This window comes from Furipterus horrens, unplaced genomic scaffold, assembly GCF_987537825.1.
Source record: "Furipterus horrens unplaced genomic scaffold, mFurHor1.1.pri manual_scaffold_5, whole genome shotgun sequence".
Classification (NCBI taxonomy): Eukaryota; Metazoa; Chordata; class Mammalia; order Chiroptera; family Furipteridae; genus Furipterus; species Furipterus horrens.
The window spans coordinates 172,201,700-172,228,342 of NW_028327175.1; the positions used below are offsets into that span (position 1 = coordinate 172,201,700).

At 37.6% G+C, this 26,643-nt stretch overlaps 1 pseudogene; it reads right to left on the bottom strand.

The window, feature by feature from the left end:
* Positions 1-390: 390 nt before the first annotated feature.
* On the bottom strand, positions 391-18,774 carry LOC150010385 (small ribosomal subunit protein uS5 pseudogene; annotated as a pseudogene).
* Between the last annotated feature and the right edge of the window lie 7,869 nt (positions 18,775-26,643).

A 26,643-nucleotide genomic window follows, 5' to 3' on the forward strand; every position in this document is an offset into this window, starting at 1 on the left:
TACTATGTGCATGTCTGCTACTCAGGACTCTCACCTGCCAATTATTGAACACTAACTGCACCGTTTAGCCCCATCTTAAACTCTTAAACTATGTACTTCCTCATGGAGCAGATTATCCTCCCTTCATCCCTCCCTTTCTTCATTTCTCTCTCTCTCCCTCTCCTTTCTCTCTCTGTTTCTCTCTCTATCTCTCTCAAGATTCTTGTTCTCTCACTGTGATTTTGTGTTCAGAGACACCTGTCACTCCTAGGGCAATTTCTTTTACTCATTGCCAATATTTACCATTTTTGGTTCCTTTTTATCTCTCCATTTCTTTCTATTTTTTTTTCTTTTTGAATTCCATTTCCTTTTTTATCAAGGCTTATTTCACTTTATTTTCCTTGTATAAAATTATGTGGTAGCCATAGCTGGAGCCCGAGTTCTCTACACAGAAACTCTGGAGTGAATCTTTATTATAATTAATCTGTTTTTAATTTTAATTTTTATTGTTTATTCTATTACAGTTGTCCCAATTATTTTCCCTTTTGTCCCCCTACCCTCAGTTCAGCCTTCTGACCTATAGTCAATCCCCTCTCCATTGTCCATGTCTATGAATCCCTTCTCCTTTCTTCCATCATTCCCTCCTTCCTTCTACACCTATCAGTCTGTTACATGTTCCCATGTCTCAAGTATATTTTACTTTTTGTATATTAGATTCCAGTTATAAGTGAGGTCATATGGTAGTTGTCTTCCGTCAACTAGCTTATTTCACTTCCTTGACAGTCCCCAGTTTCATCCATGCTGTCAAAAAAGGTAGAATTACCTAGGTAAATGTGTTACCAAGTAAAGCAGGGCCCATTCACATGGTGCCTTGGTGTATGACCCAACAATTAGTGTTGAGAAAAACAGGTCTTTATTGACAATATTCCAACCTGGAGGTGGGGCTGGAAGCACTTCAGTTTGGAGCTCTATTCTCCCATGACACTCAGCACTTTCCTTGCTCCCCAAAGGCTACAAATCAAAACCAAGCCCATAGTTCCCCATTCCTTATCTGAGGGCTCTCTCCTTTATGATCTGGGTTCTATTGTCAACTTCCATATAATAGTCCAGGAAAGCATGTGCCTTATTACACTGGATCATGACAAAGTCCAGGAAAGGCACAAGTCCTAAGGGAGTGTCCTCTTCATCTGTCCTGAGTTCCAAGAGTCCAGATGAGTCCAAGCCTACAAAGCAGAGTCCTTGGTGGCTTCAGAGTCAGCTAAAGCTGGCATGATCAAAGCAGCAGCATGCCTGCTTTCTTACTAGCCCAGACAGCATGGCCGATTTTGGACTACAAACTGCCTATCATACTTTTTTTCATATGGCTGCTACAACATGTTCCTCCATCACGGCACCTTCTTTCACACCAGACCTCATGGCAGATTGCAGAACCCCTCTACATCCTTTCAAACTGCATGGTCCCCTCCCTCAGGGCTCTCTCTCAAGGCTGCCTGCCCTTCTTTTTAAATCCTGAAAGTCTCATACCATTTGCCCTGGGATGGTAGCACAGCTATTATTTAGCTATCAGCTTTCCATAGATATGCAAAATACCTTAAATCTGTATTATCGCCTACCTCCACCCCCCAACCATGGGTGGTGGGGACTTTGGGGATCCCTCCTCTGCTGTGTTTCAAATGTATCACAATTCTTAAATCCATTCATCTACTGACAGGCTGTTTCCAAATCATGGCTATTGTAAATAGTGCTTCTATGAGCATAGGGATCCATCAGTTCTTTTGAACAGTATATCGGGATTCTTAGGGTATATTTCCACAATGGAATCACTGGATCATAAGGCATTTCCATTTTTAATTTTTTGAAGAAATTCCATACTGTTTTCCACAGTGACTGCACCAGTCTGCATTCCCACCAACAGTACACCAGGGTTTTTTTTTTCTCCACATCTTCACCAGCACTTGTTTGTTAATTTTTTAATGATAGATTTTCTGACAGGTGTGAGGTGATATCTCATTGTGGTTTTAATTTGCATCTCTCTGATGACTAGTGATGTTAAGAATTTTTTTATATGTCTATGGGTCATGTGTATGTCCTCTTTGAAAAGTGTCAACTGTGGTCCTTTGCCCATTTTTAAATTGAGTTGTTTGTCTTCTTGATGTTGAATTATGAGTTCTTTATATATTTGGGAGATTAAATCTTTGTCTGATGTATCATTGACAAGTATGTTCTCCCATACAGTTGGTTCCCTTTTAATTTTGATGACAGTTTCTTTAGCTTTGCAGAAGCTTTTTAATTTCATGTAGTCCCATTTGCTTATTTTTTCTTTATCTCTCTTGCCCTAGGATATATATCAGCAAAATATGGCTACATGGGATGTCTAAAATTTTACTGCCTGTGTTTTCTGCTAGGTTTTTTTTTAAGTATATTTTATTGATAACGTTGTTACATAATACCATTTCTTTTACCCTTTCCTCCCCTCCACCAAGTACCCGCTTCCTTCCACCGATCCCACCCCTCCTTAGTTCATGTCCATGGATCATGCATGTAAGTTCTTTGACTTCACCCTTTCCTATATTATTTTTAACTTTTCCCTGTCTATTTTGTACCAACTAATTATGCTTCTTAATCCCTGCACCATTTCCAATTTTCTCCCCTTCCACCTCCCAGCTGATAACTCTCCAGATGATCCCCACACCTATGATTCTGTTCCTATTCTGGTTTGCTTAGTTGGATTTTGTTTTTATTTTTTAGATTCAGTTGTTGACATTTGTGAATTTGTTGTCATTTTAATGTTCATAATTTTGATCTTCTTTTTCTTAAGTAAGTCCCTTTGACATTTCATATAATAATAGCCTGGTGATGATGAACTTCTTTAGCTTTCCCTTGTCTTGGAAGCACTTCATTTGCCCTTCCATTCTAAATGATAGCTTTGCTGGATAGAGTAATCTTGGTTGTAGGTCCTTGCTTTTCATCACTTTTTGAATACTTCTTGCCACTCTTTTCTTGCCTGCAAAACTTCTTTTGAGTATTAGCTGACAGTCTTATAGGCACCCATTTGTAGGTAACTCCCTGCTTTTCTCTTGTGGCTGTTAAGATTGTCTCTTAATTTTGAACCTTTGGCATTTTAATTGGTGTGGTCCTCCTTGGGTTTAGCTTGTTTGGGACTCTCAGTGCTTCCTGGACTTGTATGTTTATTTCCTTTGCCAAATTTGGGAAGTTTTCCTTCGTTATTTTTTCACATAAGCTTTCAATTTCTTGCTCTTCCTCTTCTTCTTCTGGCACCCCTATTATTTGGATGTTGGCATGTTTAAAGTAGTCCCAGAGGTTCCTATGCCTCTCCTCATTGTTTTCAATTCTTGTTTCTTCATTCTGCACTGGTTGACTGTTTTTTTCTTCCTTATGTTCCAAATCTTTGATTGGAACCCCAGTTTCCTTCTCTTCACCATTGCTTTTATGTGGATTTTCCTTTGTTTCATTTAGCATAGCCTTCGCTTCTTCCCTTATGTGTTTGCCATACTTAAGCATATCTGTTAAACCTGTCAACATCTTTATCACCAGTGTTTTGATTCAGCATTTGTTAGGTTGGCTATCTACTCATCACTTAGTTCTTCAACTGGAACCTTGATTTGTTCCCTCTTTAGGGCCCTACATTTATGTCTCCTCACTATGACAGGATCCTGTGTTTGTTTGTCTTTGTGTCCTAGGTAGAGCTGTCATACCTGTTATGTTATAAAGGGCAGAGCCTTAGGTATTCATCAGTACAGAGCGGCCTATTTCACCATGTTGTGGCACTGTATGTGGGGGAGGGGTCTGAGATGGAACAATGTCGCTTGCTCAGCACTCGCCCCTTTTCCAGGCACTTTTCCCTCTTCTTGTATGGGACTGGCACCTCTCTAGCTATTGCCCTGGCCATCATTCCCAGAGTGGGTGGGTTTTCAGGCACTCAAGGATTGTGGGGGTCCTTTAAACAAACGGACTCTGCTGAGAGACCAGCAGTTTATTCCTCCATCCCAACCCCCACTGGTTTGCTCATTCAGAAGCAATGATGATTTATTTTCCCCAGCACCGGAACTGTGAGCTGTGGGGTCTGGTCTGGTGCTGGAAGTGCTCCCCAGGTGTCCCTCCCTAGTTTTTAAAATGTGAGGCCATGCTTTCAACTAGCCTGCCACTGTCACCACTGCCGCCACTGCTGCTACCACCACCACCACACCATGTCCTCTCTGCCCTGGCTCTGCCCCTCCTACCTGTCTGGATGAGTATTTCTTCTTTATATCTTTGTCTGTTGGACTTCCATGCAGCTCAATTTCTGGAACTTCTGGTTGTCTCTAGTTTTGAGGTAGTTGTATTCCTTCTCAGTTGTGGAGGGAGATGGAGCCTGTCTGTCTAGGCCTCCATCTTGGCTGGAAGTCCCTCTGCTAGGCTTTTATAGTATTACAACTTATATTTAAGTCCTTTATCCATTTTGAGTGTATGGTGTAAGTTGATGGTCTTGTTTCTTTTTTTCTTTTCTCTTTTTTCTTTCTTTGCATATGTCAGTCCCGTTCCCCCAACACCATTTATTGAAAATTCTGTTTTTATTCCATCATAGGCTCATGCACCCTTTGTCAAATATTAATTGACCATAGAGACATATACTTATTTCTGGTTTCTCTATTCTATTTTATTGATCTATGTGTCTATTTTTATGCCAGTACCAGACTGTCTTGATTACAGTGCCTTTATGGCATAGTTTGATATTAGATATTATGATCCCTCCAACTTTTTTCTTCTTTCTCAAGCTTGTTGAGGTGATTTGTGATATTTTTTGTTCCATATAAATTTTTGGAATATGTGTTGTATGTTTGTGAAATATGCCATTGATATTTTAATAAGCATTGCTTTGGACAGTATGAACATATTAATGATGTTAATTCTTCTAATCCATGAACACAATTTATTTGTATCTTCCTCAACTTCTGTCTATAGTTTTCTGACTATAGGTCTTTTACTTCCTTAGTTAAATTTATTCCTAGGTACTTTACTTGTTACTATAGTAAATGTAATTTTTTATTAGTTTCTCTTTCTGATAATTCATTATTAGTATACATGAATGTCATTGACTTCCAAATATTAATGTTGTATCCCCCTACTTTGTCAAATTCACTAATTAGGTTGAGTAGTTTACTGATGGAGACTGTAGGTTTTCTATATACATTATCATGTCACCTGCAAATGATGACAGTTTTATTTCCTCCTTTCCCATTTCTTGTCTAATCACTGTGGCTAGGACTTCCAGTACTATGTTGAATAGAAGTGGTGAAAATGGGCACCCTTGTCTTATTCCTGACCTTTGGGAAATGCTTTAATTTTTTGTCTGTTGAGTATGGTGTTGGCAGTAGGTTTCTCATATACAGTCTTTAGTATGTTGTGTTATGCTCCTATTTATACTTTGTTGAGTGTTTTTATCATAAATGGTTGCTGAGTTTTATAATGTTTTTCAGCATCTATTGTTATGATTATGTGATTTTTATCTTTCATTTTGTTTATGTGATGTATTATGTTTGTTGATAACTGAATTGTAAGGAAGAAGCCCACCATTTTGAAGCCCTCCATTCCAAACAAAAGCCCACCACAAGGCTGTCTTAGATTCAGGCGACTATCAGGAAGTTGCAACTAGGTAAATCGCCAACTTGCTGGCCATATAAGGAGGGAACTTAGCCATCCTGTGCTGTTTCTGCATTCCAAGCCTCAGAACTCCTTAAAACTCACCCACCCTGACCCTGGCTGCTGGCATCTGACTTCAAGACCCCCGCCCACCATGTCACATACTCAATAAACCATCGTGTTCCACATTTGGCTGCTGGACTTCTCTATGTCCACTGACCCCCTGAAACCTAACATGAATGATATTCCATTTTTGCATCCCTGGGATAAATCCCACTTGATCATGGTGTATGATCTGTTTAATGTATTGCTGGATCCAGATTGCCAATATTTTGTTAGAACTTTAACCTCCATGTTCATCAGTGATATTAGCCTGTAAGTGTCTTTTTTTTGTTGTATCCTCATCTGCTTTCGGAGTTAGGATGATACTGGCCTTATCAAAAGAGTTTGGGAATCCTCTGTCTTCTTGAATTTTTAGGAATAGTTTGAAAAGGATAGGTGTTATCTCTTCTTTGAAAATTTAGTAAAATTTATCTGAGAAGCCATCCAGTCCAGGGCTTTTGTGTTCTGAGAGTTTTTTTAAATTACTGCTTCAATTTCACTAGTAGGTTTTGTCTAGGATTTCTGCCTCTTCTTGATTCAGTTTTGAGAGGTTGCTTATTTCTAGAAATTTGTCCATTTCTCCTGGGTTGTGTTTTCTGGGAATATACTTATTTATAGTAATTTCTTACAATCTTTTGCATTTCTGTGCTACTGGTTGTTGCATCTTATTTTGTTTCTGACTTTATTTGAGTCCTCTCTCTCCTTTTCTTGATGAGTTTGTTAAATGTTTGTCAATTTTGCTTATGTTTTCAAAAAACTAGCTCCTGGATTCATTGATTCTCTATGTCATTTAAGTCTGCTCTGATCTTGATTATTTCCTTCCTTCTACTTGCTCTGGGCTTTGTTTGTTGTATCTCCAGTTCTTTTACATGTAGTGTCAGGTTGTATATTTGAGACTTTTCTATTTTATTTAGGTAGGTCTTTTTTGGTATGAACTTCTTTCTCAATACTGCCTTTCCTGTGTCCCATAGTTGATAGATTTTGGGGTGTTGTTTGTTCATTTTCATGTGTTTTCAGATACTTTTTGATTTCTTTCTTGATGTCATTGTTATCCCCTCCAGCTGGCTGACTGAGTTACAACACCAATGACATCTTGTATGCAGTTGTACAGGTGCTGGTAAAAGAAGGCAAAACTACCCAGAAATCAAACCCATGCCAGCACAAATACTCCCCTACTACATTAGCACTATCAACATCAAGTGAGCAAAGTTTAATAAAGATGGATAGAAATTAAGAATGTCATAAGATAGGAAAAATATGAGATGACTAAAAAAAGAAAAATGATTTTGAAGGGGAAGATGGAGGAGAAATAATAAGAGTAGGAAATAGAAACACAAAAAAGGGGGAGCAAATAAAATTTAAAACATAATTTAAAAAGGGAAAGGAGATGTCAAAATAGATTAAAAGAAAGGAAGGGAATAATATGATGTTTGAAATAATATTTTTTTTAAATGGTAAACTAATAGGAACAAATTGTATAAAAACCACAACAAAGTCAATAACAATGACAGATAAGCAAAGATTAATAGAAGTGGAAAGAGACAAGAATATTATAAGAAAGAGAAAAGAGAATATGAGACGTCTACAGTAAAGAAAAATGATTTTGTGATTCTAGAAGAAGGATAAATAATAAGAGTAAGAAATAGAATCCAGGCTAAGAAAGGGCAAAAAATAAAATTCCAAACTCAAATAAGAAAAGGCAGGCAGAAAGAAGGCAAAATGGTGTAAGACAGGGGGAGAGAAACCTATAAAATAAAAAAAGGTGAGCAAATAGGAATAAAATTGAAGAGAAACAGCAATAACCACAATATTTACACCAAAAAAGAAGTGATTAATGAAGGTGGAAAAAAATATTATAAGAAAGGGAAAAAAATGTGAGCTGAATAAAGGAAAGAAAAATTTTGAGAGGACAGAGGAGAAACAGTAAGAGTGTGAAATAGGAATAAGGCATAGAAAGGGGAAAAATAAAATTTAAAATAAAAATAAGAAAGGGAAGGAAGAAGTCAAAATTAAGACAAAGGAAGAATACAATGTGAAATTTGAAATAAAAATAAAATAAAAAATTAAAATAATAAAAAAAGACAAAAATAGTGATTTAGTTGGAATACTATTGAAGAAAAAGAAAAAAAAAACAGTTAAAAAGCTTTGCGAGAGAAAAATGCAATTACTGAAGAAGATTGAGGTGGAATTCATCTCGGCAGAGTTTAGTGTTTGTCTTCTCTCTTCTTCTGGATCTGCCTCTGCCTTTTTATCAGTCCGAGGTCCAGGGGTGGGTCATCCAACTTCTGGCAGCACCACATGTACCACCTTCACCTGCCTCTTAGAGGGGGCTTCTATTGCAATCTGGAGGGTGGGACACCTAGATTTTCCCTGGGAGGTGCTGTTCAGTCTTCTGGGAAAATCGTGGGTATGTTCCCCCGTCGCTGTGCCACCTGTCCTGGTGTGTCCCATTCTATTTCCAATAATGTATAATTTCTGATGAACTAGTGTCCATTTCAAGGGAGGGGCCAGCTCTTTCCTGCTTGATGCTGATAGCAGTTCCGTGTGAGAGCTGAGGCTGGGCAGAGCCCTGATTCCCCCTTGCTGCACCAGCTTCCAGTCTCCCTGCCTTCTTGGCCTCAGTCGATTAGGGTCCTAGGAACCAGTGTATATTTTTCTCTCTGAGAGAAGTTCAAAATGGGCCCTTTTGGAATTCCAGTCTTTTTCCTGTGGACATGCACCCTGCAGGGGCTTCTTGAGCCTGTCCTGACTGTTCTGCAGAACTTCCCTGTTGGATGCATTGGATGTGGTGCCTGCAGTCCTGCAGGTGTTGGGGACTGGGTACATCCTTCTCTTCCCAGAGATTTGAATTCTGCTGGGGAAGGGGGCTCTTCCTGGCTGTAAATAATCTCAGGTACTCAACTCTTGCCCATCTAATACCCAGCCCATTGCCCTCACAATAGGCACAGTCCCAAACTCTCCATTTTGCAGAGCCCCTGGCTTGCTAGCTGCACTGGGGCCCAGAAACCTCTTTTCTGTGCAAATTTCTGGTCTCCCTGTCCAGCTGTATTCAACGGAAGCAAATTGGGCTTTCAATCTTGCCCCTTTGCTGGCAGGGCAGCTGAGCACAGGGTCCCTGCCCAGCATGCTTCAGCTTCCCTTTTAAAAAGTCTCTCTGTGGCACCCCCACTGCAGTACCAAGTACTGAGTTACTGTTTAGTCCTCCGCACACACCACCTCTCCAAGAAGCCAAAAGTCTCTCGTGGTCATGGCTGGCTGCAGCTGGCCTCCACCTGACCCAGGTGCTTCCCCTGATCATTTTCAGAGATAAAGTCCCTGTCTCTCTCTGGTACTCTCCCAATTAGTATTTGGTGCTGCAACTATGAATGTGCTACTCACTGTGTGTGTGAAGCCTGGATCTCCCAGACTATATATATCCTCCCACATCACTCCTCGCCAGGCTCGGTGGGGTTCCCTGTGTGGGACTGGGTTTTCCTGCCCTGGGAAGGGAGGGAACCACAAAGCTGTAATTTCTGACTAGTCTTTCCATTGCTACATGTACCACATGTGGGGTATTTCCCCTTCAACTTATAAACTCTCCTTACTGCCTGTTGCGAAGTGTCGTCTGTACTCCTTGGCTTTAAAACTTCATATCAGCTAAGATCCCATTGATTGTTCAGGTTGTCAGAAGATCAGCCAAGAATCCAAGTTGGGGGCAAGAGCAAGTGGACTCAGTTTCCACCTACTCAGCTGCCATCTCTTCTCCATTGGGGTGGGTCTTTACAAGATGGTCAGTGAATTCCTGACAGGGAGACTTGGTGAACACAGAGATCGAAGTGAGATAGCTGTCCATCTTAGAGATGGTATCAAAGTCAGCCTTGGCGAATTTGCCCAGAGTGGCAATGTAGCCCCTGACTGAGGTGTGGCAGCAGCTTCTTGGGTGCAGGGGCTGAGATGATGCCAGTGCCCCTGGGGGCAGAGACGAGGTGCACCAGTACAGAACCATAGTGGCTGGTCACCTTGCAAGGGACAGAGTGGGGCTTGCTGATCTTGTTCCCCCAGTAGCCTTACCACACAAGGACAACAGAGAGCTTAGCCAGGATGATGGCCCCATGGATGGCAGTGGCTACTTATTTTGAGAATTTAACACCCAGGCCAACAGGTCCACTGTAGTCCCCAATGGCAACAATGCTTTGAAACAGGTCCTCTGGCCTGCACATGTCTGCTTTTGCACGGGCATAACCTTCAAAGCCTTGTCCTTGAGGGATGCCCCTAAGAAAAAATCAATGATCTCAGATTCCTTGATGGGCAGGGAGAAAAGACAGATCTCCAGGGACCTGATTTTCATGTCCTTGACCAGACAGCCCAGCTTGGTGATGAGGATCCACTCCTCGTCTTCGGCCTTACCTCCGTGAGCTCTGCACCTCAACCCTGATCCTGACCCCGACCCCAACTTTGACTGCAGCTGCAGTCATGTCCCCGGCCCTGAATGCCACTACTGCCAAATCCTCCATGGAAGCCCTCCTGGCCTCCCATTCCAGGGCCCCGGGGGCCTTTGGGCCCTCCCGCAGCACCTGCCTCATTCACCATGTAGCGTTTCCTGGGAAAAGAAGCTTATCTTCTATTTTGTAAGATAATAAATATTTTGTCTTTCTTTCATTTGTTTCTCCCACTTTTGTCTTAATTTCTGATATAATTTGTTTATTATTATTCTTGAGTTTAGGAACTCTATTTCTGATTTTTGCTAAATATTCATGCTTTTCCTTCATGCCCTGAATATTTTCATATCTTCTGGCTCATTTTAAAATAGTCAGTGACAGTTTCTGTTTGTTTTTGTGGGCTCATCTTTATAGCTTGCTCCCATAGTCTGTAAAAAATTTAGTCTGTTTCTGATTCTCACTTTTGTAAGACCTGTGATTGAAGTTTAACTTTACACATTTTTTTCCCTTCAAATGTGTATTTTTCTGTTATTGTTATCTTATTATTTGATGAGAGAAATAAACAACTTGTTTTATGGTGACCTGAGGTTTTTCTGAATGTTTTTATGTGAAACTAATTTTTCTGATTCTTTAGATGTGGCAATGCTCAATTTCAATTCAGCTCCCTGAAATTCCTGCTCAGTGAGGGGCACATGCAAAGGGATTCTGGAGTCTATTGTGAGAGTTCTCAGGGGCTGGGCTGCTGCAGTTCTTTAGCATTTCTGCCCCTAGCCCCTAGCACTTGCTCACTCTCAGGAGAGCAAACCCCTCCCCAGTTTTGGCCACTGTTCTCAAGTCGTTTTACAGAAAACATCTGCTAGTTCTTTGAGGTGACTTCTTGGTTCCAAATGATGCCACCCTCACTGCTTCCTTTGTCTTCTTCCCACATGAACAGTGGGTAATTGGTGTGTTTTGGTGTGGCTATTTGTGTATTTTGTAGTTCATGGAGATATCTTGAAACCTACTTTTTTTGTATATGTGTAAATATTGTTCATGTACCTTTGGTTTTCCTAAGTAGTTGCCATTTGTTTTTATGTAGGAATTCAAAGAGATTAACAAATCTTGCAAGGGTCTGATGACATTAGAACAATGTGGTCTCTTTTACAAATATTTTAATAAATGAGTAGCTTAGGTTTCTTAAGTAGCACTTTAGGATCTTTATAAAAGCCATATTTGGACAAATTTATCCCATTCCTTGATGGCTTTTTGCTATTACTTGCAACAATAGCAAGTAGTAGATATTAATAAGGAAGAAATATCATTATATGTTTATGGTATAAAATTTATGAACAACATTTCTAATTTTGGGGGAAAAGGATGTTTAAGCAGCATGAGAAAATTTAATCTGTCTATAAAAAATCACGACCCATCTCATTGAGGTGTGAGTTAGAAACAAAATGGAGGTTGTAAAATATTAATGACTCAAGAAAAAAATAAAAAGACGTTTTAACTTAACCAACTCTGAGCAGTTTTTCATGTTTAAACACCTTTGTGGATGGGGCCACATTTATACACTGCAGCCCTGAGTGATCACCCTCTTTTATAGGGCCAGTTTTCCTCTGGTATTTAGCTAGGTTAATAAACACTTCTTAATATACTTTTGTTTAACTTTCCAATAATCATGTATTCTAATGAACAAAGTATGTTGAGCCTTTATCCTGGTAGCATTTTTCCTGATATGCTTGACAAAACTAAGCCCAGAATAAAACTTTCAGGAGGCTCTTACTAAATGCTGGCTGATGGATTGACTGAATGATACCATGTATTGTGTAGTACTCTGTGGCTTGCACCAAAATGCTCCCTATTATTTTATACCTTTAATTTCCATTCAAGACAACAGTCAGTTCAGAGAAGATCTAGGACTTGTTCAAGCTTCCTGATTCCATTATTTCTATTATTCTATAGTTTCTGAATGGATGGCTATTTTTTAGGGAGATTTTGGACTTCATCTCCCTTTACTCTGGCTTAAGAAAACTGTGCTCCTAGTGTAGGCATTATTTCCAGATACTTATCTCTACTTTGGTTTCCCGTATGCTAATTTTGTAGTGTTTAATGATTCTCTCTTTAATAAGGATTCCTTCTAAAAAATACGTTCAAGAATTTTCTCTTTGAAGTTGATGTACTATAGAAAACTACTGATGATCAGCTGATATATGCTAACTACTCTGATGAATTATTTCACAGATTATTTTATTTGATAGCTATACCAACTCTGTTTTATTTTTATAGACTAACAACTCCTTATTTTATAGATTGAAGAAGTTAAATTACTTTCAAAGGTCACAAAATTAATTAGAGGATCAGAATTCAAAACAACATTTGTATTCTAATTAATGTGGCTTAAAAAACATTGACATAATATCTGTGTTGGAATGCAATATATAAAATATATCATATTCTATATTTCCCCAGTATTCTTATTAGAGTATTTCTTTTTTGGTTTCTATCAAATAGCTCTTTAAAAGCGCCAGCATCTTTATACCACCATTGATACTTTTGTCATCATATCAACTATATAGAAGGTTTAAATGTGCTAAAGTAGTCAAATGTTTTGCTTTAAAATAGCAGCTCCTTTCCCATGACAATGACTTAAAGACCTTATTTCATAACTAGTAGTCTTTAAGAATATAAATGGTGCATATTTATAGCCTAGCCAGCTCTGAAACATTACTATGTTAGTATTCTGGCAATCAAAGAACAGATTGTTCATGGAGAAATTTTACAAAACAACACTTGACACTTCATGGGGTAGAGCAGCATATGAGTATGTGACTGAGTCCACTGAGTTCAAGGGGAGGGTCCATCTGAATCTAAAAAGCAAGAGCCAAGTAGCTCAGGAAGGGATTGAGGGAAATATGATCTATAGGTCAGACAGTATAAAGGGATAATTTTATTAGCTAAAATGGTTTCTCAGTATATCACTGTTTTCCCATGTGATGTGATAGAAAGATCTATACTGTAATATTAAGCATTGCTCAATACAGTATAGAGGACAAAAAGTATACCATATATGGATAGCATTGTAAACAAAATATTTTAATTAATTGATGACAAATTAGTTCACCATTCATAAATGTCCTTTTAAAAGGGTAATAAAGGAACTATGTCAAAAAGTTTCCAGATTCTGTCTGCCAGAATTGGAAAGAAAAGGCATATACTGCAATGGAGTAGCAGGGATTTTTTTCTTTGGCCACACAACAGAAACCAGCAACTCCATCCAGCATAGTAGAGGAAGGTAATGATGAAGGGCCAGTGTCTAGCTGGGAGGCTGTCCATAGAAGATGAATGTGAAAACTGCTCATTTGAAAAGGAAACTGAAACCTTACTTTCCTTCTTAGTTTTCTCCAGCACAAATGACTGAATAGCCCTAGTGTGGTCATGGAGCGGTCAAGAGAATTGCAACATTTATTGCCGTGTCTTTGGGGAGGGCATGTGCTGACTGTGTATGTCTCATCTAGAGGACTAAGGGTCAATTAGATTCCTTGTGTCTTTATAACATTTCTCTATTTGAACAGCTTTAGGCAAAGAGAGTTTAATTTGATTGTATTTGATTAATTTAAGTTGATTCACAGCAGTTTAGGAAAGATTATAAATGAGTTATTGATGAACTATAGGATTTTAACTGCAATTCAACCTAATCTAGAGCCATAAGATTTAATTAAGGAGGGCATACTTTGCAATATATGAACCACTGGAAGGAAAAGATGTTTCAGTGGGCTAACTCTCAACAGTAAGCTCTGACAGGGACTCTGGTGACTTTACATAGAGATTACTTAACATTAAATAAGAATATGCGGGAAACAGAGCAGCAGCAAATTGGAAGAGAGTGTAAAAATTTGGAGTCTGTAGAAAGTAACAAGATGATCCTAGAAGTTATGATGATTTAGAAGGACCTCACAGGAGCAGTGAGATTGAGGAAGATACTAACCAATTTTTGTGAACCAAAATCTTTAATATGAGACTATATTTGTTGATTATTCAGCCAGAACCAAATTAAAATACAAACATTTTATAAATATAAGTTCATGGTAAATTGAACTGTTCACTGATGGTATAGATATTCAAGTATTGTTTTGGGGATGTGATGATATATATCAGGTTTGTAGGTTTAGTCCTGGCTGGTTTGGCTCAGTGGATTGAACGTCGGCCTGCGAGCTAAGTGTCGCTGGTTCGATCTTCCAGTCAGGGCACATCAGAAAAGGAAAACTCTGACTCCAAAAAACCTCCGCTGCCTTGCGGCATACCTCTTCAGGGGAAAGGCTAAGGGAGTAAACCCCGACAGAAAATCCGGAGCCGGAGTCCCTAAGGCGGTTTGACATTGTAGTCAACACCGGCAACTCCTGCGGCGCACCTGAAGCCAAGCTGTATTGACTCCGTCTTTCCCTTGGACCCTTCAGCTGCGAAGAGAGGGGGGGTCTGCTGCATGGGCAACAGCAGACCCTCCATATCACCCTGCCCAGGCTCTGTAGCTTCACTGGAGAGGACACTCCAGCGTCATCACAAGATGTCGATTCAACACGGGAGGAGACAGATACCGTGTCACTCCCCAGTCGGACTGCACAGCCATTCTCGGCGGTGCAGATAGACTCTTAAGAAGCTACACCATCGTCTCTCGAGACGGACAGCTGCCGACGAGGTTTAGTAGGGAGCAGTTCTAACGGTCTCCTCATAATTTTCATGGGCAGCAAAAAGTTTCTAGATTACTTGGTTCCATATCTTCTCTAAGCTAAATCAACAGTTATCTACCCAAATATTACCTGTTAACTCACCTTCTAATACATATAATTCACATTAGAGCACAGAACTTGAACTATAAATGAACAAAAGCCCAGAAAACACAACAGCTAGTAGTAATTAGAGAGCTTTAGGGAGAACTGAGGATCACTGGTGAAAAGTGTCAACAACATTAAAGATGTGTTTGAGATTAGACCTTATTGCTCTGCTATTCTCTATCATCATTCAGTCCTTCAACAAATATTCAGTAGAGTAAAATTTGGGAGTAGATACTGTGCCAAATACTAGGATACAGTAATGGAAAAAAAGAGAGACAATAATTACTCTCATGGGGTCACACTCTACTGAGGAATACACACAGGTAGACTCAGAATCATTTGTTGATTTACTCTTGGAAAATTGTAGGGTTTTATGAAAGCACATTGAAGTTTCCTACTAGGTCCTCTGGGTATTACCAAGGATGGAGGCAGAAAAGACCAAGAGAAGTGGACTGGAGTTAATAGATGGTCTCAATGTAGAGAGCTAGTTATTACTCTAGAAGGCTGGCATGAACCTCAAACAGTAAATGTGTAGAAAAAAGTGGTACAGAACAGTGGCACAGTGGGTAAAGATGATAAACTCACTTCTCTACTCAGAGTTATTTCAGGTGTGTAATATGTTTCAATCTATTTGAAAGAGCAGGAGAGAAAAGGCATCTTGTAGAAGAGCTTTTCTAAAGGCATGGAATTTGTGGGGCAATTCTCTGAGGAGATCAAAAATACAAGAGCATACGTTTGCCACACAACCATGGGTTCCAGGTTTAAAAGAAATGGCACAAATAGTTGGGTGAAGGAAAGAACTGCCAAGCATGATGAAGCTGGGATAATCAGAGAATGTTTGAACCACAATACTTTTGACTAGGATCAATAAACAAGAATAATGGCAATCTGAACAAATTGTAGGTTATCTAATTATAAAAAGTCTAAATCCATGAACTCATGCTCACTGTTGTATCATGGGCATTTTCACTTCTCTGGAAGAAGTCACCCATGCTTCGAATACACCCTGTGCTTCTGAGGTATAATCCTAGTAGTGGGCCAATGTGTCATAAACCTTGGAAGCTGATCATAAATTGCACAAACTCAGTGTTTTTCTTAATATTTTTTTCTGAGTATTGGCACTTGGACTCGATTAATTTATCTTTAATAGTCATTTTCACTATATAAACATGAGGGCAATAGGAAAGAAAATTGCATGGAAGAGTTAAAAATAATTTACTTTGAAATAGGCTAACTGTCCTAATCTGATTTTTTAATTATATTTTTGGAAGAATATTTCAACCTTGACATTTATAATATATTTTTTAGTTTCTCCTACATTTTTATAACCCCCTCCCCCAGAATTTCAAATAGCATTTCTTGTGCATCTTCTACATGGCAGACATGATATTAAGCATTGCAGATGTAACCATGAATCAGCTACAATTCTTGCCATTGATTACCTTGCTGTCTGGTGGAAGAGAAGTATAAACAAATAAATTTAATATGATATAATAATTGTAATTGTGCATTAATTATGTGAGAATACATTTATCCACCCCCAGGAACTCAACAAACATTTATTGAATTCCATCTATGTACCAGGTACTTGTTAGACATTAAGAGTGAACAGGACAGATATGGACCCATTCTTAAAGGAGCTGAGATTCCTGATTAGGATCCTCTCTAGTGGCCGAGGGAGTGTCTTGGGCAGTCAGTACAGTAGAGGTGACATATTAATTGCTTTAGAAGAACAAGAAACATTGTATTGGGTGGATTCAACAAACATACTCAACATGAGTAATTCATGGAATGTTTGAGGATGGACAGTGAACAGAGAAAATATAACTAAAGTGGTGGCTGTGAATTGTGTCTGCAGTATGCTAGTCCTGTGCGCAATTCAGTAGAAGCTCTGTAAGCAAAAATTTTTATGAAAAAACAAAATTGGGAAATACCAGTTAAGTGAAAATTAAATAGGTTTATTTATTGCATAATTTCTTGCTGCCTTTAATATGGAGAAGCTACTGTATACCCAAGAAAGACTTATAGCTACCATAGTTTATGGATTATTTGACCGAAGAATACTTTTACCACAGAACATTTTTCAAGACTATCCTTCTCTGGAACCTACTTTTGAAAATGATGATTCAGAACAAGAGCATGCAGCTGCTCATGGAGCTAGATACACAGGTTGATTTGGGTCATGCTGCAAAAGGCTTTTGTGTAATAGAGTTTGGACTCTAGTGACTAAATGGACATGGAAGAAGGGACACAATAGATTTGTGTCATTATTTTTCTTAGAATTAAACTAGTTTACTTTTTAAAAATCTTTGATCCTGAAGCATTAATATAAAGCAAATGATATACCAGAGATGCATATGCCTGAGTTTGAAATCTATCAACTGTTACATTTTGACATATCTGCTGTGACTGATATTTTAAAGAGCTAAATATATCAGCAAATATAAATCCTCCCCCAAATTTGAGTATAAAGTATTGTATTTCAGATACCATACATAGAATGAAAATGATTGCAAAATTACTGTAAAATGTTTATAAATTTATAAATATATGCTAAAACACAAGTGTTCATGGGAATTATAAAGACTGAATTAAAGGTTGCTGATTTATCTAGAGATAACAGGAGGAAAGGGGATTTAATTGTGTATCTGTAAAATTTAATTCCCCAGTGAAAATAAAAATAGTATCTAAACAAATAAGAAATAATGCTGATATATATAAAGGCAGATGATGATTGTCTCAGGTCCAGTTTCCTGGAAATAGAATTTGAAACTATGATTTATAAACCCTTGATAACAATTCCTAAAAGAAATTAGGAAAGAAGGATTGAGCAGAAGGAAAACTAAACTGCAATTCAGTTACAACAGTGGCACCACCTTATGATTCCTCTAGAGCTGGATGACTCTCTAGAGATTTACAAATTCAGATAAAAAATGTTGAATATTGAGACTCTTGCCATTACTAGTAGTAGGTTTTAGATTGACCCTGGGAAAGGGGTGAAAATTTTGGCAAGCTGATTTGCTTTAGCCAGAAGCAATCCCCGGTGTGACCCACAGCTCTGAGTCCTTGGCTGCCTAACACTCAGCTGTTGGGGAGGATGTGTGATTGTCTTGGTCCTGCAGGCAGATGTGTGGTGTACCACAACTTCTACTACAATGATGCACCGTGGGCCATTGTACTATGGTCTGTTGGTATGTTTGAAATATTTCATACTTTTTCAACATTGATATTAAAGGAAAAAATTTTTAAAGAATAAAGAAAAAAGAAAAACTACTTTCTATTTCATAGTAAAAATACTTCCCAAAGTATTCCCCCAACACACACACACACACACACACACACACACACACACATTGCAATATAAGCCACAGCTATAATATCAAGTCATTACTATTTTATATTGTTTTCTCTATGTTTTCAACAACTGAAGATTCTCTCCTCTTTCTTTCTCCCCTGGGTTTTGAAATGCCTTGCTATGTATTTTAAAAATTAAAAATTATTTATCATTTTTAGATTTTTGTTACAGGAGAACTTTAGTTGGCCTTCTTGCTGGAACATAACCTTTTCCCCAAAGTGTCAATTTTGAAGTGATTCTTAAAATAATTACCTTAATTGCATTATTGGATTATAGTATTTTTTAATCATCTAAATTTATCCTTCCTCTGTTTTAGTATAAAGAGCTACAATTCCATAAAAAATTCTGCCTTTTAATTTTACTTTGTTGTTGTTGTTGCTAGTTTGAACCATAAGGTCCACATACTCGCTAAATCAGGATCAGCAAACTGGTCCAAGGACAAATTTGAACTACTGTTTGTCTTTGTCATGCAGTGATGTATGTTCATTTACACATTGTCTATGGTAACTTTGCCCTACAATGGCAGAGTTGACAGTCATGACACAATGTGTATAGCCCACAAAACCTAAAGTGTTACTATCTGATCCTTTATAGAAAATGTTTGCTAACCCTGCTTTAAAGCAATGACCATTTTTTATTTTGCTTTCAGAAAATCTATATGTGGTGGACACAATAGTGAATAGGGGCTAATATATCTGGCTCCTTGACCTATGTTTACTGTTTTTAAACAGAAACTTAAAATTTACTAAAACCAGTTGTGGGGGGTAATGCTTTCTTACATCTCTGTAGGAAAAATCCTAACTGTGAGAGGCCCCCATGGGTGAAGTCACTTCTTGTCCTAAAATACGTCTCAACCACAACTGGGAACAAGTCAGTGTTCAGGTATGCCTTTACAGTTTGTAAACAATTAAAGATTACTGATGACTTGGGCAATAAACAAAAATAGTATATATGTATGCACATATGTGTGTACACAAAATATGCATGATGATATTACTTCCTTTATATAACCTGGCTGCAGCAATTGCCTTCAGTAAGGACAGATCACATTAGAATGTCACCCAGAGTGTCTTGTTTAGTACTGATATGCATTTGTTTCTGTATCTTTTATTAATAATTCTCAAATTATGTTTCATAACTTTCCCTAATAAAATCTATTGTGAGAAATCTCATCAGCACACAAAATCTGAATAAGACAAGCAACTTTGATAATTATATATAGACACATTAGATAGATAAACATAAGTGAAAATATACAGTTAAACATAGATATGGTTATGGGACTAGAGATGCAGATACACATAAATATTCTTCTGAATCTTTCTAGTTATGTAATTCTCCTTCTTTATTGAGGTGGACTTTTTCATAAAAGCAAAGTAGCCTAAAACATGAACTTTCAAAAGGCGGGGGAACACCTGAATCTCCATCACCTCCTAAAGTTGCCTCCTCTCTTTTTCAGTCACTCCCATTCCACAGTCACTGGTTCATAGCAACCATATTTCTGATGCTTCTTCCAATAGTTTGATTTTTTTCAGAATGTTACTTAAACATTACATGTTATATGTAATCTTTGTGTAAGACTTTTGAGATTCTCCCATGTTTATGCATGTATTAGTTCATTATGTTTTATTGCTGAGCAGTATGTCATTACATTTTGTCGCAAATGGTTTACCCACTAACCAGTTGATGGGCATTTGGAATTGTTTTAAGTTTGGGGCTATTATAAATAAAGTTACTGTAAACATTTTAGTACAGGTTTTGTGTGGTCATACATTTTTATATTTCTAACAGATACTTTGTTGAGTAACATGCTTATCTTTATATGAAACTGCCAAATGGTCTTCCATAGTTATTATGCCATTTTGCATTTCCACCAGGAATGCACAAGAATCCCAGTTGCTCCACATTCTTGCCAACATTTGGTATTGTCAATTTTTTTTCAATTTTAGTCATTCTATTAGGCATGCCTGGATTTCCTTGTGGTTTTAACTTATATAAGGTAACATGCACCTAAATGCAACATGGTAAGAAGGTTGTGTTCTGGAACAACAACAATAAAGAACATGATTTAAGGATCTAGTGAAATCTGAAAAAAGTCTATAGTTGACAGACAATGGTATTCTACCATTGTTAATTTCTTAGTTTTGATAAATGGTTATAAAAGATATTAAGACAATTACATAAACTAGGTGAGTTGTAATGGGAACTTTCTATACTATTTTGCAGCTCTTCTGTACATTTAAAATTATATCAAAACAAGGAGTTAAATACCACACACTGAAGAGGCAGAGATTAGTGACAACTTTAATGACTTAAATTTTGTACACATGGTGGTTCTCATGATAGTCCCATTTAATTCACTATTCTGGTCCCTTCAAACACAAGCTGTATCATGCCAGTTGACAATATACTACTCTAAACACAACCAAAATTTCCAGAAGGGAATCTTTGCTATAGAGCTAATGAACACAGTAACAGGAGAATAACTAGAAAACACATCCAATTTCCATCCATGTAAGGATAGAGAATTAGAAGTGATTCACATGAATGTGAGATGGAAACAGTATATTTACAGTCATGTCCTAAGTGTAGATAAATTCTCATACTCTGTCATAATATACAAGGGGAACCCCACCAAAAAATTTATTTATTAAAAATGTGTATTATTTGTTCTTACATGTTTAAACTTTAGTCATCTGCAAAGTACTATCCATTTAATGCAATGCACCTATGGAAACATTTTTCCCACTGCTCAAAACAGTTTTAAACTTGTCAATTTTGATGCTTTTTAGTGCTTCTGACATATTTTATTTCACCTCTGCCACATTGGCAAAATATTTCCATTTGAGGACTTTTTTCATCCAGGGAAACCAATAAAAAAGTTGCTCAGGTCAATATTAGGTAAGTAGCAAGGGTGGGGCATGGGGAGCATGCCATTTGTGGTCAAAAACTGCCGAACACTCAGCTTGGTGTGAGTAAGTGTGCTTGTAAATTACCCATCATGAAATGGACAAACACATTGAAAGAGTCTTCAAAAAAATTCACTGAAGCTGAACATAGCTGGTACACTGATACAGATGGGTTCCTAGAACACCCAGCTAGAGGGGGAAACCTATACTACAAGGGGCCTTCCCTCCAAAAGATAATTACTGTTTTTTGCCACCTCCTACCCCCACAATCTGAAGGGAGCTAAATAACTTGGATTGTACAAAACATTCCATTGACCAACTTGATTGATGGCATCATGTTAACCAAACAAATTGCATACAAAGTGCTAAGTATATTGAAGACATTTTTGTGTCTCAAATGCTCCAGAGAATAAGAGATAAACTAGAGAAATTTCAGGGTGTGTGCCACATCAGTGAAATTTGCAGAGGTATGGAAGTTTGAGACATATCTTCATATCCCATCTTTAGTAAAGGATATACTATGTAATCTTACTCCTCTTACCACTGAAAAGAAGAATAGGCTTGAATTGGACCCAATGCACAAAAGAGCTACAGTCCAATTATTCTGGTTGGCCCATTTTACTTAGAAGATACATATTACCTAGAATATTTCACTCTGATTGTAAATGTGCCATGTTACATTTATTAAGTTCCCCAAGAGAAAAGTTACAATTAGACTCCAGGGGATCTGTAGCATGTTACTGCCTTGCATTTGGACAACTATACACCATTTGACAAACAGCTGCTGGTCTGCTACTTCATCCTGACAGAATGTCTGACCATGGACACCATTTGACCATGTAGCCATATCTATACCCTGTCAAATTCATAAAGTCATAAGTTGGACCATTCCACAACATTTCATTGAAATGTGAAAGTGTTATCTCCAGACAATTTAAGATGGCTTGGCTGCATGAGTAGAAAGCCCAGACTTCCATATCTTTCATTAATGTTGCACTGTGCTTTCTTTTCAGCTCATTCTTGTAACCACATGAGAGAATTCCCTTTGACATGCTAATAGGAAGAAAAAGTCCAAGCTCCGGAAATTTGGTTATATACTTTGTGTGAAAAAGAAAGTAGTCCAAGATAAGAATGCAAATGGGCTAATGAGTAATGGCAGATGAGTGGATCTGTATGGGCCTAGAAAAAGAACGTTGGAAGATTGAAGACAAAGAGACCTAGAAAAGAGATATGTGGATGTAGCAATAGAAGTGCTCACAATTTTCCAAGACTTTGTATTATATATTAATGCCTACCAGAAAACATACTCAATAGGGTAAGTACTGAACTACCAAGTAGTCATAGCAACTCACCATTTGGTATCAATCAACCATTGCCATCCACCACCCCATTTCTAATACAATGAGCTCATCAATGGAGTAGCAATTGAGTCAGTCATGGAAGCTACACATGGTCCTAGTAGCATGTGTTCCTACTCACTAAGGTTAATATAGCTACTGCTTCTGCTAAATGTTCAATTCCCCACAACATAAACTAACTCTATACCTTAATAAGATATCCACCCACAAGACTATTTGGTGTCAGGTTTATTACATTGGATATCTCCTATCTTGGAAGACAGCTATTTATCTTGACTGGAATCAGCATATATTCTGAGTGTGGATTTTTCTTTCTTGCCCACAGGGCCTCAGCTAGCACACTACTTAAAAATATTCATAATATCTGATGCATCAACACAGAATCCTGCATAACCGCTCAATACATCAAGAGATCAACTTCACACCAAAGGGGGTATTTCAGCAGAATATGTCACAGATATCATAATACATATATACTACCTCAAACTACCCTGACCCAACTTGTAGATAGAAGCATGTGAGGTCTCTAATAAGTAGAAGTGAGTTCAGAAATTAAAGGGATTGGAATAGAAAGGAGTACATAGCTTTAATTAGTATCACTTGCAATAACCCATGTAGGTAATTTGTATGTCCATTCCCTATTACTTTAGATTCTGAAGAGTTATAGCTTCTAGTTCCCAAAGAGAACACACCACGGGACATAGTTAGAGTCCCCCATTCAACTTTATTTTCAGGCTTCCAACCACGCTCTTCAGGTTCTTTGTGTTAAGAGACCAGAGGCAAAAAGAGAAGTCAACATTTTATCAGGAGGTATTCACTGACCATCAGGAGGTTGTAGGGCTTATGGGGACAGAGAAAAATTAATTCGGTACATAGGGGACCCCTTTAAGAGTCATTTGATACTTTATTGCCCAATTTTGATGGTAAATAGAAAAGTATAACAGCCATATACCTGTAATGACTAGTCAATGAAGGGTTATTGGGACAAATATGAAGATTAAGTCTAGCTCCAGAGGCTTCTGTTATACTGCTTCACAGTTTAACGTCTCCTTCTACACGATATTATTGCCCTCCCCTTTATAGACACTTTCATGGAAAATCTCTGGTAAACTTATAGAATATAAATCTTCATCTCAGAGTCTGTTTTCAGGGAACTAGACCTAGTTCACATAGAAACACTGAAAAAATATTCATTTCTCTTCCCCTATTAAACATCTTTTTCCTAAGATGAAAATATATTTTAGGAAGCAAAAACTGAATGATTATAATATATTTTCCACCTGCTTAAAATGCCAATAATTATAGAATATAGTGAACTGGAAAAGCCATAGGCAAAAGAGTAAAAAAAAAAAAAAACATTCAAGATCCCTGTTAGCAGTGCAAATGTGCCATGCTCATATGGTTAAAAATACTCTCCATTTAAGACTCAAGATGTCACCTGACAAGGTTACATTTCCCTTTCTACATAAGGTTATATAAAAATATATTTAAACATACTTTGAGCCCACTTTTTTGAAAATATAAACATCAAAAATTAAATTTGTAATCTGGCCATGATGTTTATTTCACAATAACATAAGAAAGAGTTTTATAGAAATTTCATCTTGAATTTCTCAGGACATCAAGCAAAAATAAATAATTTTATTGCATTATGCTCCCATCAACAAGAATCTAATTTTGCCAATACACTATGAAATGTAAAATTATTAAGTAGCTTTACAGTATTTCTAAATATGATATTAATTAATTTCTGAGGAAAATAAATTTTCAATCCATCTGTTTTGAACAGATCCCTTCAAATTTCTCATTGCTTAAAAACATTGCCAGAATTTTATACCTAGAAAAAAATGATACTACCCAATAGAAATTTCTCAACCATCAGACAAAATAACAATGAACATGAATAATGCTAAAAGTAAAATCTAAATTATTCTGTACAAACTTCTTAATATTCTTCTTCACTGGCAATATTTCTTCCATATAGTTATAAATATTCAGGTGCATATTTTGACAATATTCCTTTACTGACCAATTTAAAGGGAATGGGAGATATTTTCTTTTAATTTTTTATTTTTCAATTACAGTTGTCCCATTTTTCCCCATTGCTCCCCCCACCCAGCCCATCCCTTCTCCCACAATCATGTCCCTCCCCGTTGTCCATGTCCATGTGTCATTTATACACGTTCCTTGATTAGACCCTTCTCTTACTTATCCCCCATCTCTCCCTCCCCACTCCCCCTACTGACTACTATTCTACTCTTTGTCCTATTTAGTTCGTTTGTTTGTGTTGCTCTTTGTTTCCTATATTAGGTAATATCATATGGTATTTTGCTTTCTTTGCCTGGCTTATTTCACTAAGCATAATTCTCTCTAGTTCCATCCATGTTGTCGCAAATGGCAGGAGTTCCTTCTTTCTTTCTGCTGCATAGTATTCCATTGTGTAAATGTACCACAGTTTTTTGATCCACTCACTTACAGATGGGCACTTAGGCTGTTTCCAGCATTTAGATATTGTAAACAAGGCTGCTATGAATATAGGGGTGCATATGTTTTTTGAATTATGCTTTTAGGATTTTTCGGGTATAATCCTAGTAGTGGAATCGCTGGTTCAAAAGACAGTTCCATTTTTAGTTTTTTGAGGTAATTCCATACTGTTTTCCATAGTGGCTGCACCAGTCTGCATTCCCACCAACAGTGCACTAGGGTTCCTGTCTCTCCACATCCTCACCAGTACGTGTTGTTTGTTGATTTGTGATTTGTTGATGATGGCCATTTTGACAGGTGCAAAGTGATATCTCATTGTGGTTTTTATTTGCACCTCTGATGGCTAGTGATGTTGAGCATTCTTTCATGTGTCCATGGACCCTCTGTGTATCCTCCTTAGAAAAGGGTTTGTTCAGGTCTTTTGCCCATTTTTTAATTGGTCTATCTGTCTTCTTGGTGTTGAGATGTGTAAGTTCTTTAAATATTTGGAGAGCAGTCTTTCGTCTGAGGTATCAATGGCAAATATGTTTCCCCATATGCTTGGTTTTCTTTTCATTTGCTAATGTTTTCTTTTGCTTAGCAGAAACTCTTTAGTTTGATGTAGTCCCATTTGTTTATTTGTTAATTTATTTCCCTTGCATTAGGAAATGTATCGGTGAAAATACTGCTACGTGGGATATCTGAAATTTTCCTGCATAAGTTTTCCTCTAGGACTCTTATGGTGTCACAGCTTGCATGTAAGTCTTTGACCCATCTTGAGTTTATTCTGGTGTGTGGTGTAAGTTGGTGGTCTAGTTTCATTTTTTTGCACATCCCTGTCCAGTTCTCCCAACACCATTTGTTGAAGAGGCTCTTCTCACTCCATTTTATGCTCCTTCCCCCTTTCTCAAATACTAGTTGACCATATAGTCCTGGGTTTATTTCTGGACTCTCTATTCTGTTCCAATGATCTATATGTCTGTTCTTATGCCAGAACCAGACTTTTTGATCACAGTGGCTTTGTAGCATAGTTTGATGTCTGGTATTGTGATTCCTCCTACTGTGTTCTTCTGTCTCAAGATTGCTTTGGCTATCCATCGGGGTCTTTTTGTTTCAATATAAATTTTTGAAGTATTTGTTCTAGGTCTGTGAAATATGTCATTGGTATTTTAATAGGGATTGCATTGAATCTATAAATTGCTTTGGGTAGTATGGACATTTTAATGATGTTGATTCTTCCCATCTATGAACATGGTATATGCCTCCATTTATTTGGAAGCAAATTTATCTTCCTTAATTTCTTTCTTCAGTGTTATGTAGTTTTCCAAGTACAGGTTTTTTATCCCTTCAATTAAGTTTGTTCCTAGGTACTTTATTTTTCTTGTTGCTATAGTAAATGGGATTTTCTTTTTTGTTTCTATCTCTGATATTTTATTGTTGGTGAACAAAAATGCCTTAGATATTTGTATATTTACTTTGTACCCTGCTATTTGCCAAATTCGCTTAGTATATAGAGTAGTTTTTTAGTGGAGTCTATAGGGTTTTCTATGTATACTATCATGTCATCTGCAAATAATGACAGTTTTACTTCCTCTTTCCCAATTTCGA